General features: G+C 38.9%; 1 long non-coding RNA gene across 4 annotated transcripts in view; it reads right to left on the bottom strand.

The window, feature by feature from the left end:
* Positions 1-14,955, bottom strand: part of LOC110598638 (uncharacterized) — a 119,509-nt gene that overhangs the window by 56,382 nt on the left and 48,172 nt on the right. For 3 of the 4 annotated variants that reach the window (XR_013424990.1, XR_013424989.1, XR_013424991.1), the window contains exon 2: positions 13,171-14,784. This is a non-coding gene — a long non-coding RNA (uncharacterized LOC110598638). The remainder of the gene's footprint in view (positions 1-13,170; positions 14,785-14,955) is intronic. The other variant, XR_002484517.3, reaches the window with a different exon arrangement.

Raw genomic sequence — 14,955 nt, 5'->3', positions numbered from 1 at the left:
ACTGTAGTGTTTTAATTTTTGCTATTTTGTTGCTCATTTGTTATTTTCATTTGTATGTTGCTGGTTACTCATACATTTGAACATTTCTTATTGTTTCTGTAAATGATCTGGTCATGACAATTAGACTTCAATAGTGCAGTTTCATTGAAAACTATTATTAATTTCCAGAACATGAAAGAAAAGTATAATTGGGGGGAAATGACTTCTAAGACCATATTTAAATGATTTGGAAGTTCTTCTTCCTGGTGCTTCTCTCACATGATGTGTCAGAGGTCAATGCACATGATATGCAGGAAGAACAGTTAAAATCACATCAATGTCCATAAATGATTCTAAACTAACACATGTTCCCTGTCTTTACACTTGACTGCTAGTCTCACTAATTAGCACAAAAAGGGTAAAGGTGCTATAGCATAGGATCAAACCCAGACCCTACATACCAACTGGGTTTACTTATTTAGGGTAAATCAAATAAGCATACTGAGCCTGAGTCTTCATTTATAAAAAGAAATAATATTAACCCCTAAGCTAAGCTGTGGGAAGATCAGATTTGTTATAAGATATGAGAAATTATCAACTTTGGCTTAGTTTTGAAACACAACCAAAGAGCTAAGAATTCCTAGCCCATAGAAGTGACAATAGATACAATCTTCTCATTTTTTAATCACTAAAGACATATAGCTCAGACATATAGGGAATCAAACATTTTTCTGAACATTTTTCTTTTATATTTGAAGTTCCCTATTATTAAGAGACTTGATAAAAATCTTCCACCCCTTATTGTCACAAATCATCTGGGAGTTCAGGCACTGGAGAAATGTGGTTTCAAATCGTTAAGTGTCTCTTTTCAATTCTAGTCTCCCATGGGAGCAGAAACTGTCACATCTACTGCTGAATCTCCAAGGCCTATTGTGATGGGTGGCAGAGTATGCATTCAATCAATGCATTTTGACTGAATGCAGAAGCTGCTTTAATCAGAGTAATCAGAAGTTATTGACCCCTGGCTCTAGATACATAGAGTGATTGAAGGAACTTGGTTTGCTGAAGACACCTGTTTCAGCAGAAATGGGGGTTAAGTAACATAAATAACTAGTGTACAAAAAAAAAGGTAAACACCAAATATATGTAGTCTACTTAACAATAGTGGTAAAGGGTAAAGGGCCTCCCTAGCATCCTGGATCCTCAAAAACATAAATGAAAAGAGAAATGAGCATGTGTTTGAAATCCCATCATTGTGTCCTTCTGATATTCTTCAAGAAGCAAATCTACTGAGTTTTATTAGAGCAGCCAAAGATTTTTGTTTCAAAGGAAGGGGACCTGATGAATCAAAAAGCTAAGAACCAAAGACAGTGAAAGGACCTAGTCCATTGACATGTTCAAACATTTTAAGGAAAGCTATTATTTCAAGCACATGTCAAAGAACGGGGATGGGGTGTAATGAATTACAGAATAACTGATGTTTATGCCTGAGAGGTCCCTGGCTGTTCTGTACCTCCTGGAAATTGTTTACGTGCACAAGTCCTGTGATCATGGGGCTATGATTAGCGGATGCTGACAGTGAGACAGAGGAGGAAGGCATGAATCATCATACAGGAGAAAGCTGAGCAGGATCAACTCTGCCTTAGAGATGGACTTCTTTTTCCACATTCTAAGTTCTGATGACTTGGTACCACAGGACAGGATGAGGAATCAGGGGGAGGACTGATGAGGGATGAATTTTGCCATTTGGAAGTTCCACTTCTGAAAACTCTCATTTGTGAATTTACGACTTCTTAATTTGTAAATAGCAGCTGATAATCTCCTACATTTACCCATCATTTTAAGATTATTGAGCTTCCCAAGTGGCTGGCACAGCATTTCTGAAATAGGAACATATTCATTTCACTTCTGTCTGAACTTTCTCTGTATCAAAAAACAAAGATAGAAATGGTACAAGTTGAGGGAAGGCAAATTGGTCATACCCAAAGACTTAAAAACAGCATATTACAGGGACACAGTTACATTAATGTTTATAGTAGCACAATTCACAATAGCTAAACTATAGAGCCAACCTAGATGCCCTTCAGTAGATGAGTGGATAAAAAAAATGTGGTATTTATACACAATGGAATATTAGTAATAAAAGAGAATAAAATCATGGCATTCGCAGACAAATGGATGGAACTGAAGAAGATAATGCTAAGTGAAGTTAGCCAATCCTAAAAAACAAATGCCAAATGTTTTCTCTGATATAAAGAGGCTGACTCATAGAGTAGGGTAGGGAGGGGGAACATAGGAGGACTAGATGAACTCTAGGTAAGGCAGAGGGGTGGGAGAGAAAGGGAAAGGGCAAGAGGTTAGCAATGATGGTGGAATGTGATGGACAATATTATCCAAAGTACATGTATGAAGATATGAATTGGTATAAACATACTTTATATACAGAGATATGAAAAATTTATTCTCTATATGTATTATAAGAATTGTAATGCATTCTGCTGTCGTGTATTTAAAAATAAAATCAATTAAAAATAAAAAAATTAAAAAAGAAATAAACTATTGTACCTTGATAAGAAGAAACATCACAATGAAAATATAATTAAAGCCCTAAGACATTTTTGTTGACAGAAAAAATAAATTGATGGCTTTCCCAAGTTTCTGGGAATTATCTACATGATTGAGTCTTCATAAATATGTCCTAGCATTAGAGGTATGTTGTTATCATCTACAAATAGGATTTTAAAAGCCAGAGAAAGATGTCTCCTGCACACAAGTAGAGACATCAGTCCTTGGCAAGACCTACCCAATATTGTCAGGTTGAGATGCTTGGCCTGCACTCAGCTTCAGAATAGAATATAAATCTCAATGGAAGCAACCAACTAGAGAAAAATGGAATGTACAAACTGCCTAAATCAGTTATAAAATACCAGTTTGCTTCAAGTATTGGCATTATTTGGTTGAGAAAGACTTTATAACCTGGAATACCTTGATTTTGTTGAGTCTGCCTATATGCGTAAGACAGAACCATTCTATATCTTACTGTTCATTCAAGAAAAGTTCTTGAACAAAAAAAGATGCACTTCCTGTCACAAAAGGCTGCACCTACTGTCAAAAAAGTCAGAGGCGGATGTCAGAATGTAGCCTCCTTTCCTCTTCCTTGTGGGTCCTCTCCTGTCTGAATCTGAGAAGCTGACCTTATTAATTAATGGATAACAGCCCAGGGAAAACCAGTTTAACACAGGTAACCGAAAGGAAAATGTCCTCAGAATGACACGAGGTGGGATATTTGAAGAGAGCTGATGTCATCTTCTGATGTCTTTCCAGTGATTTCGTTAGAAGAAATCTGTCCATGATCACTTACATGGAAGCAGAAAAAAACCCTGGGGTGAGACAAGGCCTTTATCCACAGCTGAAACTGATGAGGCCTCCTGGCAAGACCCCAAAGCCAAAAGACTTTGTTTCCTGTCTTCTCAAAGTCCTGACCTCCAGTATTTAAGGAACCAATAACATTTTTTCATTTCTTGAGTTATTTTTCTCATGCAACCCATGGCAGCTGTTTGCCAGCTAAGCATTCAGACTAATTTGTTACAGAAAATGGGGTAAATGCATGTTGATGGAGGTCTAAAGAATAGTTGAGGCCTAAATGCTTGTTATGTGCAACCAAACAAGGTGCATAATACTTTCATCAGCTTTTTGGGTTATAAAATTAGAACTTGGGGATTCAGAACAATTTCTAGATGTGTCTTAGCTTCTCACATGTGTTGCTTTAGTTTGTTTTAAATTTGGTTTTGAAAAATTGAGTCATAAAATAGTCTGATAATGATTTATCTTTTTAAAAAAATAATTATCTGAGAAGAAATATAATTTCCATATTAACTCCATGTAAGTACACTTAAAAATATTTTATTTTCTGTATTTATAGTAACCACAGGATTTGTATGTGGCTTAGCAATCTTGTATACATAAAATTCTGCCCAGATATGGGACATGGAGGGCGGGGCAAGACCCAGAAGAACACAAACCACGTCTTCGGATACTAAAGTTTTGCAAATTTTCAAGGCCATATATAGCATGCTACTATCTGCCCCCACTTGAAAAAGATTAGTAATATTCAAGTAAAAAGAGGAGAAAAAATCCACATTATTTGATTGTCCCATCCATAACTAAAATCCACTGGAAGCCACATAACTTGACTTCCTTAAAACAAAGTTTCCAGGAACTCTCAAAACAAAGAACCAGCAAGCTTCCCAAGACATAGCCAGCACATTGTTCCCTTGTCCTCTTTGAGGCTTTGCAGCACTCAATGGTAGAGGGAAAGGTATAGAATTGTGGCAACATTTTCTCAAGTTTAAAACTTCCTCATACATTTCTATCCTTGGCCAAATACAACTTCCAGTTTCTAAGGGGAAAAGCTGGAACAGTATGGTATAAAGGACATTATAGTAAAAAAAAAAAAAAAAAAAAAATTCTTCTTGGATATCAAAGAGTGCTCACAAAACCACATCATGATGAGTTAAGTGTAAATGAATCAAAAACTTATGTCTTATATTTCCCTTAAAACACACATGGATTTTAAAAAGAAATGAATTAAAAAAAATGTCCCCAACACAATACATTTGGTATATTGTATGCCAATGTTTGAAAGAAAATAATTCAATACATGCATCACACAAAAAAGGGATTTGTCTAAGCTTGATTTAAGAGTATGGGCATGTATCTCAGCTGTTTCCAACCAGGATGACTACCTTCAGGGACCCATCTCCTATGATCAGAACCAATGTAAGCACATAAAATCACACACTGTCGTTCAACTTAAATAGTAAACAGTTCCTTAAAATAGTAAGTAGTTCCTAATTGCTTACCATATTTTTATAGAATAAAAGCTGACAGATAGAACCACACTGGACAATATAAAATATAACACATTATTCTCTATCCTTAAAAAACCCATTTGTTCATTCATTCAATAAATATTTATTGACCATCTACTACATGCCAGGCACTGTTCTGTGCTTAGGGGATTCAATGATAAATATGACAGATGGAGTCTCTATATTTATGAAATGTATCATAACAGAAAACCTTTTCTGTCATGTTAATATTATGAGGCAATTCTTTAACTATTGTCAAAAACTTGGATTTAGACATCTGGATGACTAACTCTGTGAACCTCCTGAACATCTGGGGAAGAAGGAGGAATAAAATGTCCCAGGGGACCCCCCAAGTAGAGACTACATTAGGCAGGCCTCAAACTTATTTGGGTTAGCTTTTTAGCAAGATTATATGTAAAAAACGATGTCAATTGATTTGATTTTCAGAAAGCAGTTAACCTTATAAAATAAAGTCATGGTTCTTTTTAAATATCTCATTTTAATCAGCTATAAGTGATTCAAATATACCAAATAGAGAATAGATTTTTAATCAAATAAAATCAATCCAACAAGACATGCTTTCAGAGAGTATTTTACGTAGTTCCAGCTCAATAAAGGTGCCACAAGGAGTAGGAGGGGGTTCACAGACCTGAGGAACAGCTCCAGGTATTGAAACTTAGTCCTAATCCTTAGATACCCTGGCCTACATGTGTACCCTGTAATCAGCAGGACATTCAGGTGGATCACCAGCTTCCAAACACGGTCCACAGATTCCATCTTAAATCATATACCCCAACCTAATGAGGTGCTATTCTAAGCTGACCATCATCACCCTGTCTGAATGACTTTTCCTGTGGCTTCAGAATTTACCCAATAAGTGCCTCCTTCCCTCTTTCTAAACTTGTCTCAGTCCCCTATGTGTTTTCCCCCTCCTAGATACCATGTCTACTCAATGCCTGAGTCATACTACGTAAGACATTTTCTTTCTGTGGATGAATAGGTGAATGAATAAACTCCAGAAAAATCCATCACCCAAATATTCTGGTCTTTCAGAGACTAAGGCTTCCACATAGCCCCTGGGGACATGTCCCAACCAGATTTTCCCAAAGCTTAGATCCCTGATAGAAGTTAACACAAGTGGGCTTTGCTATCGAAAGGATCAGGATTCCAATTCTAGTTCTGTTTTCTAGCTGTATTATGTTAGTCAATTATGTAACATCTCTGAGCCTCAGGGCTTCTTATTACACTGCCTTTATCAGACTTTGAGGATAGCATGAGATGGCCTCCAGAATATCAGGCACAGGTTAAACACTCCCCCTGAACCCATCCATTTTCTAAGGTAAATTCAAGTCAATTAAACTGGAAAAAAAAAATCACGTACAATCAAATTTTATTTGAGAGCTCTTGAGGAAGGGGCTGGGACAGGCGGAAGAGGCAGGCCTGTTTTAAGAAATTATTGTTGGCATTTTCTTGAGAACAGCTGTGTGTTGGAACAGTCTCCAAGGGACTACTAAAAGGCAGATGGGAAACGAGGATGGGTTGTCCTAGAAGGTATTAAACCCAGAGTACATCAGGAAGCAGTCACAAGGTAGGGGTCTCCAAAGTACATGACACAATCCACTGGTGTGTAGAAAGAAGAAAGCATTAAAATCTCTATAGTTTTTAATCTTTTTGTAAATTAAGCTTTGCCAGTATTCAGGTTGACACTGGATTCCTCACCTGTATGTCAGAAAGTCGTGGCCTCCGTGATGGCTCAGGGATAGGCAGGTGGGCCCTGGTTTACACTTGGCTGGTTCAGTGGGCTTACAGTTCATACAATCTTATTTTAACTATACTAACCCTCTCAAAACAGAAAAGTTTCCTTTGAAGAAATTCTGGGTTAAAAAGAATACTAATAATATGAAGACAAACAGCAAGAAGCTGGCAAATCAACCTTTTTCTTCCAAGTCAGAGCCCTTTACCCAAAATTGTGAGACAAAAACTTTGGTGATCTCATTGGAGCTGACATGTTAAAACACTCTGCCCTCACTAAAAATATTATGAACAGGATTTATCTAACAAGAACAAAAAGATCATTGGTACCACTGACCTAAAGAATTATGCTTGAACCATTTTTTAAGCCTTAGCTTATGCCTTTAAAAGTTGCATGATCTGTATGTTTTATAAAATGCATTGTATTTGATACAGTGGAACATGCTTACATTTTATCTATAAATCAATAGCATGTTCATAAGTTTTTTAACTGACATGAGTTTTCCCTGGTGAATTCTGAGACCCTGCACATACGGCAGGAAATCACCTGGTTGCAATGAGGAGAGCCCTGCAAGGAGGAATCGGAGTGAGCCAAGTCCTGTCTGGGTTCCTGGAGACCACCAACAGTCAGGACATGAGACAAGATCCAGGCTGGCAGGCATCCCAGAGCCATTCGGTTTACATCTCATGGAAGCAACCTCATGGTCAACGGCCAGGAGTTGGGCCCAGGCAGGAAGATCAGCCCACACAAAGACCCACTAACATTAGTGGACATTTATGGCCCTGTTTACACCCCTTACTTGTGGAGAATGTCAATTCAAGACTTTGAAGAAGGTTTTGAGGAGGAAGTTGAGAGAAAAATGGAATTAGGGTATTTTGTTTTTGTGGGTTTTTTGTTTGTTTGTTTTTGGATGAGAAGGAGGAAACTTTCAGTGGTCGCAAGCAGTCTAGGGGAATGCGACAAGATGAGATTTGAAGACAAGAATACAAGAGGCAGTGAGATGAGATTACTCAGTCCAGGGAGGAAATGAAGAATAAATGAGCTATTACTATTTTATCGAGGAAAAAAAAGGCAAGGAAGCACCCTGCCTCCCAGGAGTCGAGGCTTGAGACATAACAATAAAGATATGCTTAACAATGGGAGAAAGGAATGCAGGAAAGAGGCGGGATGGTGCTCAGGATCCAGCCTGAGAAGGATGCTCCACAGACAGGCCGTGGAAGTTGGCCAAACACTTGTGAGGAGGCGCTGCCCCTGGAGTGAGCACTGCCAGGAGACTCAGTGCACGGTGCAGAGAGGTGACATTTTGGGCTCCACCCATCTTCCACCTCTCTTTTCTTCTTGATGTGCTGGGGCATTTTCACATTGGGCAAAGAGAGGGCCAGTCTAAAGAAGGATAAGAAGGAAAGTAGACGTATTTGCCAAGGAGATGAAAGAGGAAATCACACCAAGAGGATAAGAAAAGAGAGTGAGGGAAAAATAAAGAGCCTTTTGGTTTTCATCTCATGGAAGCAACCTCAAAGGTCAACTAGTATCTAGCTAACCAGAAAAGTCTAAACAAAAGCACAGTAAAAATAATAAAATAAAACAATCATGGAGGCTGAAAATATTGGGGCCGAGGAGTAAAGTTACATGAAAGAAGACGTGACTAAGTCAGCCGGAATTATACTATGTAGTAAAGTCATTTTACACACATGATACAATAGCAGGAAGGCATCTTCCGTCACATGGGACCCAATCCTTGCCCACCCCCAAGAAATAATCAGCTTGAGTCAAAGCAAGGAGGAGCACCCAAGTTACCCTGGCCTCAGGTTATTCAGACATCAGCCCTGTTCCTCAAGGCTTAAGTTTTGACTCCCCATGGGGACCTCAAGGGGACCAGATTATTGAGTTTGCAATCCATGGGATAGTCAACATGACAGAGAAGGAAAATAGGTAAAAGATAAGAAGTGACTGAAAACATTCAAAGCCAACAGCAGGAGAAATGCAATGTGAGTAGTCATCCTTGGAATAATGCTTCTACACAGGTGAAAAGTGGCAGCCCGTAAAGCTAGAGTTAGGTCCAGTTGTCTTCTGTAGCATACGGGAACAGGCACAACTGCCAATTTTCCTTCTCTGGAGAAGAGCAGCTGTTCCTTCTGTCATGAGCTGCAATTCTTGGAGCAAGCACAGCAGTCTATAAATTTGGCAAGTTGAATTAGGCTCATATATTACTTGAGGAATTCCTTATTCAGGGAGTTCCATAATAAGATTTGACAGCCCTATCATCACCATGGCTGATAAATAAGCTGAATTTTTAAGGTCCTAAAAGAATTAAGGACAAGCAGACAAGAAGTGAGAACTAGCTGGGTGTGGTGGCACATTACAGGATTACATGCCTGTAATCCCAGCAGCTCAGGAGGCTGAGGCAGGAGGATTGAAAGTTCAAAGCCAGCCTTAGCAACTTAAGCATAAGGCTCTAAAGAAACTTAACAAAACCCTGTCTCAAAACAAAACATAAGAAGGGCTAAGGATGTGGCTTAGTAATTAAGTACCCCTGGGTTAAACCCCTGGTACCAAAAGAAAGAAAGAAGTTAGAATTGCTGCCTCTTTGCAAACTATACCTCAGAGCTTCACTTTCTATTATTTTGTGTTTAACTTGTTATTGAATATTAAGCTGAACATACAAACTTAAAGACAGTGAGAAAACTGCCCTTTTGGCTTAGCTTAAGCAATTATGCCTAAGTTTTCTTCAATGATCAAAATTGCTTCTTTTTCTTTTACTAGTATCAGTCAAATAAAATGTGCATGACATGGAAAACCTATTCAGATCTCTAGACCATCAAATAGCTTGATTTTCTCCGGAATTTATTTATCATAATATCCCACCTGGATTGATTTAGATAAGAGTAGGATTAAAAAAAAAAAGCAAAGAGGAGCACACAGTATAGGCAAAGGTGATGTCCATGACCAGTTGAAGTTCTAAGATAGCACCTCTTATCCTTCCCTTTGCTCTTGTCTTGGTACCTATCTCCTTCTGTTTCTTGGAAACATGGAAGGAAGACACACAGAGGACATAATCCCAACCCTGCCAAAGTGGAGTTTTTCTTCCTTGTTCATTATTTGGCTTAGCTTAAGCAATTAGAAAGTAAAGGTAGAGAACTCTTTCTGGTCCTGATTTCATGAGGAATGTCTATTGTTGGTGGCTCCAGGGAGCTGGACACCTGAGAATCAGGACAAGTTCTAATACATAGGAAAATGCAGATAGTTTGGGAGTTAGAGTGTTATGATTAATTGCATGTATAGCAATGCTCAAGTGATTCTTAGCAATGCCTAGTACTTTGTGAAGGGTCCATAATGTAATCTCTTGGCCTAAGGGATTAAAAAAAAAATACCCCTGCTCTTTAGCCACTCTGTAATTCCTTTTTCTCATCTATAAATTAAGGTTAAAAATAACACATTGGTTCAAATGGTGACTACAAGGAATCAATGAGGTCATGCTGCAAAGAACTATGTAGGGCTCAATGCAAATCCCCTGAATATTAGTTATGACAGAATATTCCTGAACTGCATGGTAGTTTAGGGATTATGCAGAAGATAGGGTTTGGATTGGTTTTCCTTTGTTTCTTCTGTTCCTCTCTTTCTCACCTCATGTCCAGCCTTCTCATCCCACATTGTCTGCTCTTAAAATTTGGTCATTACATTGATATAAGTGAGAGAACTACATGGCTCCAAAGTTAAGAAAAGCAAATAAAAAAAAAGGAATGGGTAAAACTGGATTCAGCATAGATAGGAAGAATCAGGAGTCTTATGATCCAATCCTACTAGAGTTCTTTTTCCTTCTCTCCTGCAATCTTTCACTTCTTAGGAAAAGGCCCTTATGTGGCACATCATGGGTTGTTTTGAAATGTGAGTAAAATATGATCCAGAGACCACAATCAAGTCCACACACGACCTGAAGCCTCTGTTCAGCCCAGCCTCTTCAGAGGAAAAAAGAATATTGCATCAAACTAAATGTGCTGGGACCTAGACATTTAATTATATAGCTTCACCATCCTAAAGGAGGCTGTCACTAATTTGAAATTGTCTGGCTATTGCCTACACAAGTAGTTATGTTTGCAAGAGAAGAGAGCAAGCCCAAATTTGACCATAATGACCAATGCAATGCCCTCAATAGGTAAACTAAGACACAAGTCACCTTACTTCCATCCTGTGGGATTGTGACATGAACTATGAAGTAACTTTCATGGGTAAAGACTACAGGCTCTCTATAAGATATCCTAGTAACTAGCTATCCACTGGTTACTGCCACTCTGGTAACATGTATTAAGTCTTGATCCCAAGAGAAATCTTGCTCAAGAGAAACAGTAAAAGAGGTAAATAGAGAGCCTACATCCTGGGAACAAATTTTTACCCCTCACACCTCAGATAGAGCCCTAATATCCAGAATGTACAAAGAACTCAAAAAATTAAACAATAAGATAACAAATAATCCAATCAACAAATGGGCCAAGGACCTGAACAGACACTTCTCAGAGGAGGACATACAATCAATCCACAAGCACATGAGAAAATGCTCACCATCTCTAGCAATCAAAGAAATGCAAATCAAAACCACCCTAAGATACCATTTCACTCCTGTAAGATTGGCAGCCATTATGAAGTCAAACAACAATAAGTGTTGGCGAGGATGTGGGGGAAAGGGCACACTTGTTCACTGCTGGTGGGACTGCAAAATGGTGAGGCCAATTTGGAAAGCAGTATGGAGATTCCTGGGAAAGCTGGGAATGGATCCACCATTTGACCCAGCTATTGCCCTTCTTGGACTATTCCCTGAGGACCTTAAAAGAGCACACTATACGGATACGGCCACATCAATGATTATAGCAGCACAATTCACAATAGCTAGACTGTGGAACCAACCTAGATGCCCTTCAATAGATGAGTGGATAAAAAAATTGTGGCAGCTATACACAATGGAGTATTATGCAGCACTAAGAAACGACAAAATCATAGAATTTGCAGGGAAATGGATGGCATTAGAGCAGATTATGCTAAGTGAAGCTAGCCAAGCCCTAAAAAACAAATGTCAAATGTCTTCTTTGATATAAAGAGAGCCACTAAGAATAGAACAGGAAGGAAGAGCATGAGGAAAAGACTAACAGTAAACTAAGACGAATGGGGGGAGAGAAAGGAAGAGAGAAGGGAAAACATATGGAAATGGTAGGAGACCTTCAGTGATACACAAAATTATAAGAGGTTATGAGGGGCAAGGGGGTGGGGGGAAAAAAGGGGAGAGAATTGAACAACAGCAGAGGAGGTAGAGAGGGATGTTGGGAGGGGAGGGGAGGGGAGGGGGGATAGTAGGGGATAGGAAAGGTAGCAGAATACAACAGTCACTAATATGCCATTATGTAAAAATGTGAGTATGTAACAGAAGTGAGTCTGTATTATGTATTTGGGGAGTTCAAAACCCAATTGAGTCGAATGTATGAAAGATGATATGTCTTGAGCTCTGTAATGTTTTGAACAACCAATAAAAAAAAAAAAAAAGAAATCTTGCTCAGAGAACATAATTCATTCAAAAATTTCTAGCCAGAATTATATGATAGTAACATCTCTTCTTTGACAAGTGAATTTGCAAAGTGTATGCTTACAAAGCCCTCTTCGTAATTTTTAGTGCTCATGGCAGATTTGAAAACAAAGTCATGATTTGTTCTTTTGACAAAGAGTGATGGTGACCTAGTAAAGAGTCTAATGACACAACATCTGCTCTGATGTTTTGTAATTGTGTATTTCTTAACAATAAGAGTAATCACTTAAGAGGTAATGCTGGACCTTTGCAGAAATTTTGAAGAACATCACAAGTGGACTAAAAACGCAAGATCCCACCACGCAGATAATCACTGTTAACATTTTAATGTGTTTTCCTACGTGTGTTCAGGTTGGGCTAGAATAGTTACAACCCTGCTGTGCACACACACATTGCTCTTTACACTTTATGTCTTCAGCACTAATGAACATTAAGAATCTTCTGTAAAGATCTTTTCTATAGCTTCACTCATTTTTATTATAAGGCTTCACTGTGATTTTACCTACTCATTCTCTTGAAGTTGGACATTTAGGCTGTGTCTAGGTTTTCTGCTGCCAGATGCCAAATTATTGAGCAGTACATATGAACATTTTACAAATAAGTGTGTGTTTCCAATTTGTAGCATATGCACATGTTCACAGTTGTCTTATTTTGTAGTTGATAAGTTATGTCTGCCTGCTCTTAACACTGAAAAAATATTAACATTTGAAATTAAGTCTTAGTTTCATTGAGATGAAATAACAGATATAGAAGTATAGATTTTATATATTTCTTAAGCAACAAGTACTAATTACTTAAATATTTAATTGATGCAGATTATAATTAGATAGAGGTCTACCTAATTATAAATCTGGGCACTAAGGTAGGATTAAAGGATAAAATGGATCAGATTTAGGGATAAGAGCAAGGAATAGTGACAAGACAAACAGGAACCCCCAATTCTATTTATCATTATCAAGTATTCTGATATCTGCACCACTCAAACAATATCTACTCACCTGGTTCCTAATGTGTGGGATGTATTGATGAGCAGGACACGAGAAAATTCAAACTTCTCTCCAGATAGAGAAGGGTCACCAGGCCAGGAAGCATGGCCACAAGCATGAAGGTCTTCCACCTACAGGGCATCTATGGCTTCCAGGAAACCCTGCGTACCTACAGCCCATCTTGTGCTGGCAGAGAAAATGTACTCCTGGTTTATAATCACCAAGGCTGTGCTGAGGAACATGCGGCTCTGACCTGTATAAAAACAACCCCCTTTTTCTGCGTTTAACATGTGAAGAAGCAATCAGGTGGCTTTTTAAAAATGTCCCTTCTGTGCAAGCTTAGTAGCTATATCAGGCCTTTAGGGAGGCAGCAATCTGTTCCATTGGGATTTCCTGAACTCATCTCTTAGGAATGCTTATGAATGAGAAAATAGTTCAGTCATTCTTTTATTCATGTATTTATTTCTCAGTTTGTTCTTCAAAAAAAAAATAGTTATAGGATCCTATCTACAACCAGGTGGTAGCTAGCTACTAGGCTAGGCACAGAGGACCCATCCGTAGACATGATGAACACTCTGCCCCATGGGTTTATGGTCTAATCAAAGAGGCGAGGAATGAAACAAGCAATGGCAACACAGAGGAAATGCAGAGCCCTGGCTAAAGAGATGCTAAGCAGAGGCCCGACAGCTAATCCAGAACAGAAATAACCCAAGCAGAAGGGTAGGACTGCAGGGTGGCAGGAGAGGCAGGGACAAAACATTCTAGGCAGAGAGTGGACATATGCCAGGAGGGCAGCGATAATCACTGCTTGCTGTTCAACTGCCCAAGGGACCAGGCTGGGTGGGCTTCAGCTTCCACTTACAACCAGAAAACAATGGAGTATGAGACCAGGGAAGCACCACGCTTAATGCAACTCAGACATTTGACAGTGACAGGGCTCCGAATGGGAAAGAACTTGCCAAATCCCAAAGGCGGTTGATTTTGTGCAAGGTGGGTTCACAGGCTTTTGCCACTGGCCTGTACCAGCCAGGTGCTAGGATTTTTCTCAGGGAACTTTCCTGAGGGGGCAATATCTTCCCTATAGAAATATGTGTATTATAGAGAACATTAATGCAGATAATGAGGTAATAGTAATCTTTGGGTTTAAAGAGAAAACTTCAACTTCATTAATATCCGTCTGTGAATTAGGCTGAAGTCCACTATCTGAACAATATTTGAATAAGGCATGTTAAAAGAAAAGCAGCTGAATTCACAGCTCTGTCTCAGAGCTGAGAGGATGCACTTTCCTGCTGAATCATCTTGGGACAGAGGGGCAGATCCTATTATTTGTGAGCATGATGTGCATCAATGAGCAAAGGTGAATGGTAAGCGCAGGGGATTATGCTCAAAGTCAAACCACTGCTGTTAAGGAAGCCATGAGCTGAAGGCCTCAGCAATCCATGGGTAGTCCCCGAAGCAGAGAAGGTCCAAATAAAGATGACACATAATCTGATTATTCCTTGATTACATTACCTTAGCTCTCCTGAGGCTGGTAATTCCTATTCGTCTGCATCTTTCTTTCCATCCTGCTAACTGAGCCACATTAATGGATGTCAGAACAGTCCTTGCGTTTTTTTCCTATCAGGCCTGTTAAGAGGGGAAAAGGTTCCTGTTGTTAATTGCGGGGGATCTCCCATTCTTTGTTTTAAGGAAAGTTTAAACAAAATGATCACCCACTCTGGGGCTTTAAACAAAGTTCAAACAGAACAAAGTTCTCTTGCCAAGGTTTAAGGCACATTTCCTCTGTCCAGATGGCTT

This window comes from Ictidomys tridecemlineatus, chromosome 8 (genome assembly GCF_052094955.1).
Source record: "Ictidomys tridecemlineatus isolate mIctTri1 chromosome 8, mIctTri1.hap1, whole genome shotgun sequence".
NCBI classification, from domain to species: domain Eukaryota; kingdom Metazoa; phylum Chordata; class Mammalia; order Rodentia; family Sciuridae; genus Ictidomys; species Ictidomys tridecemlineatus.
This window is presented reverse-complemented; position numbering and strand designations above follow the sequence as displayed.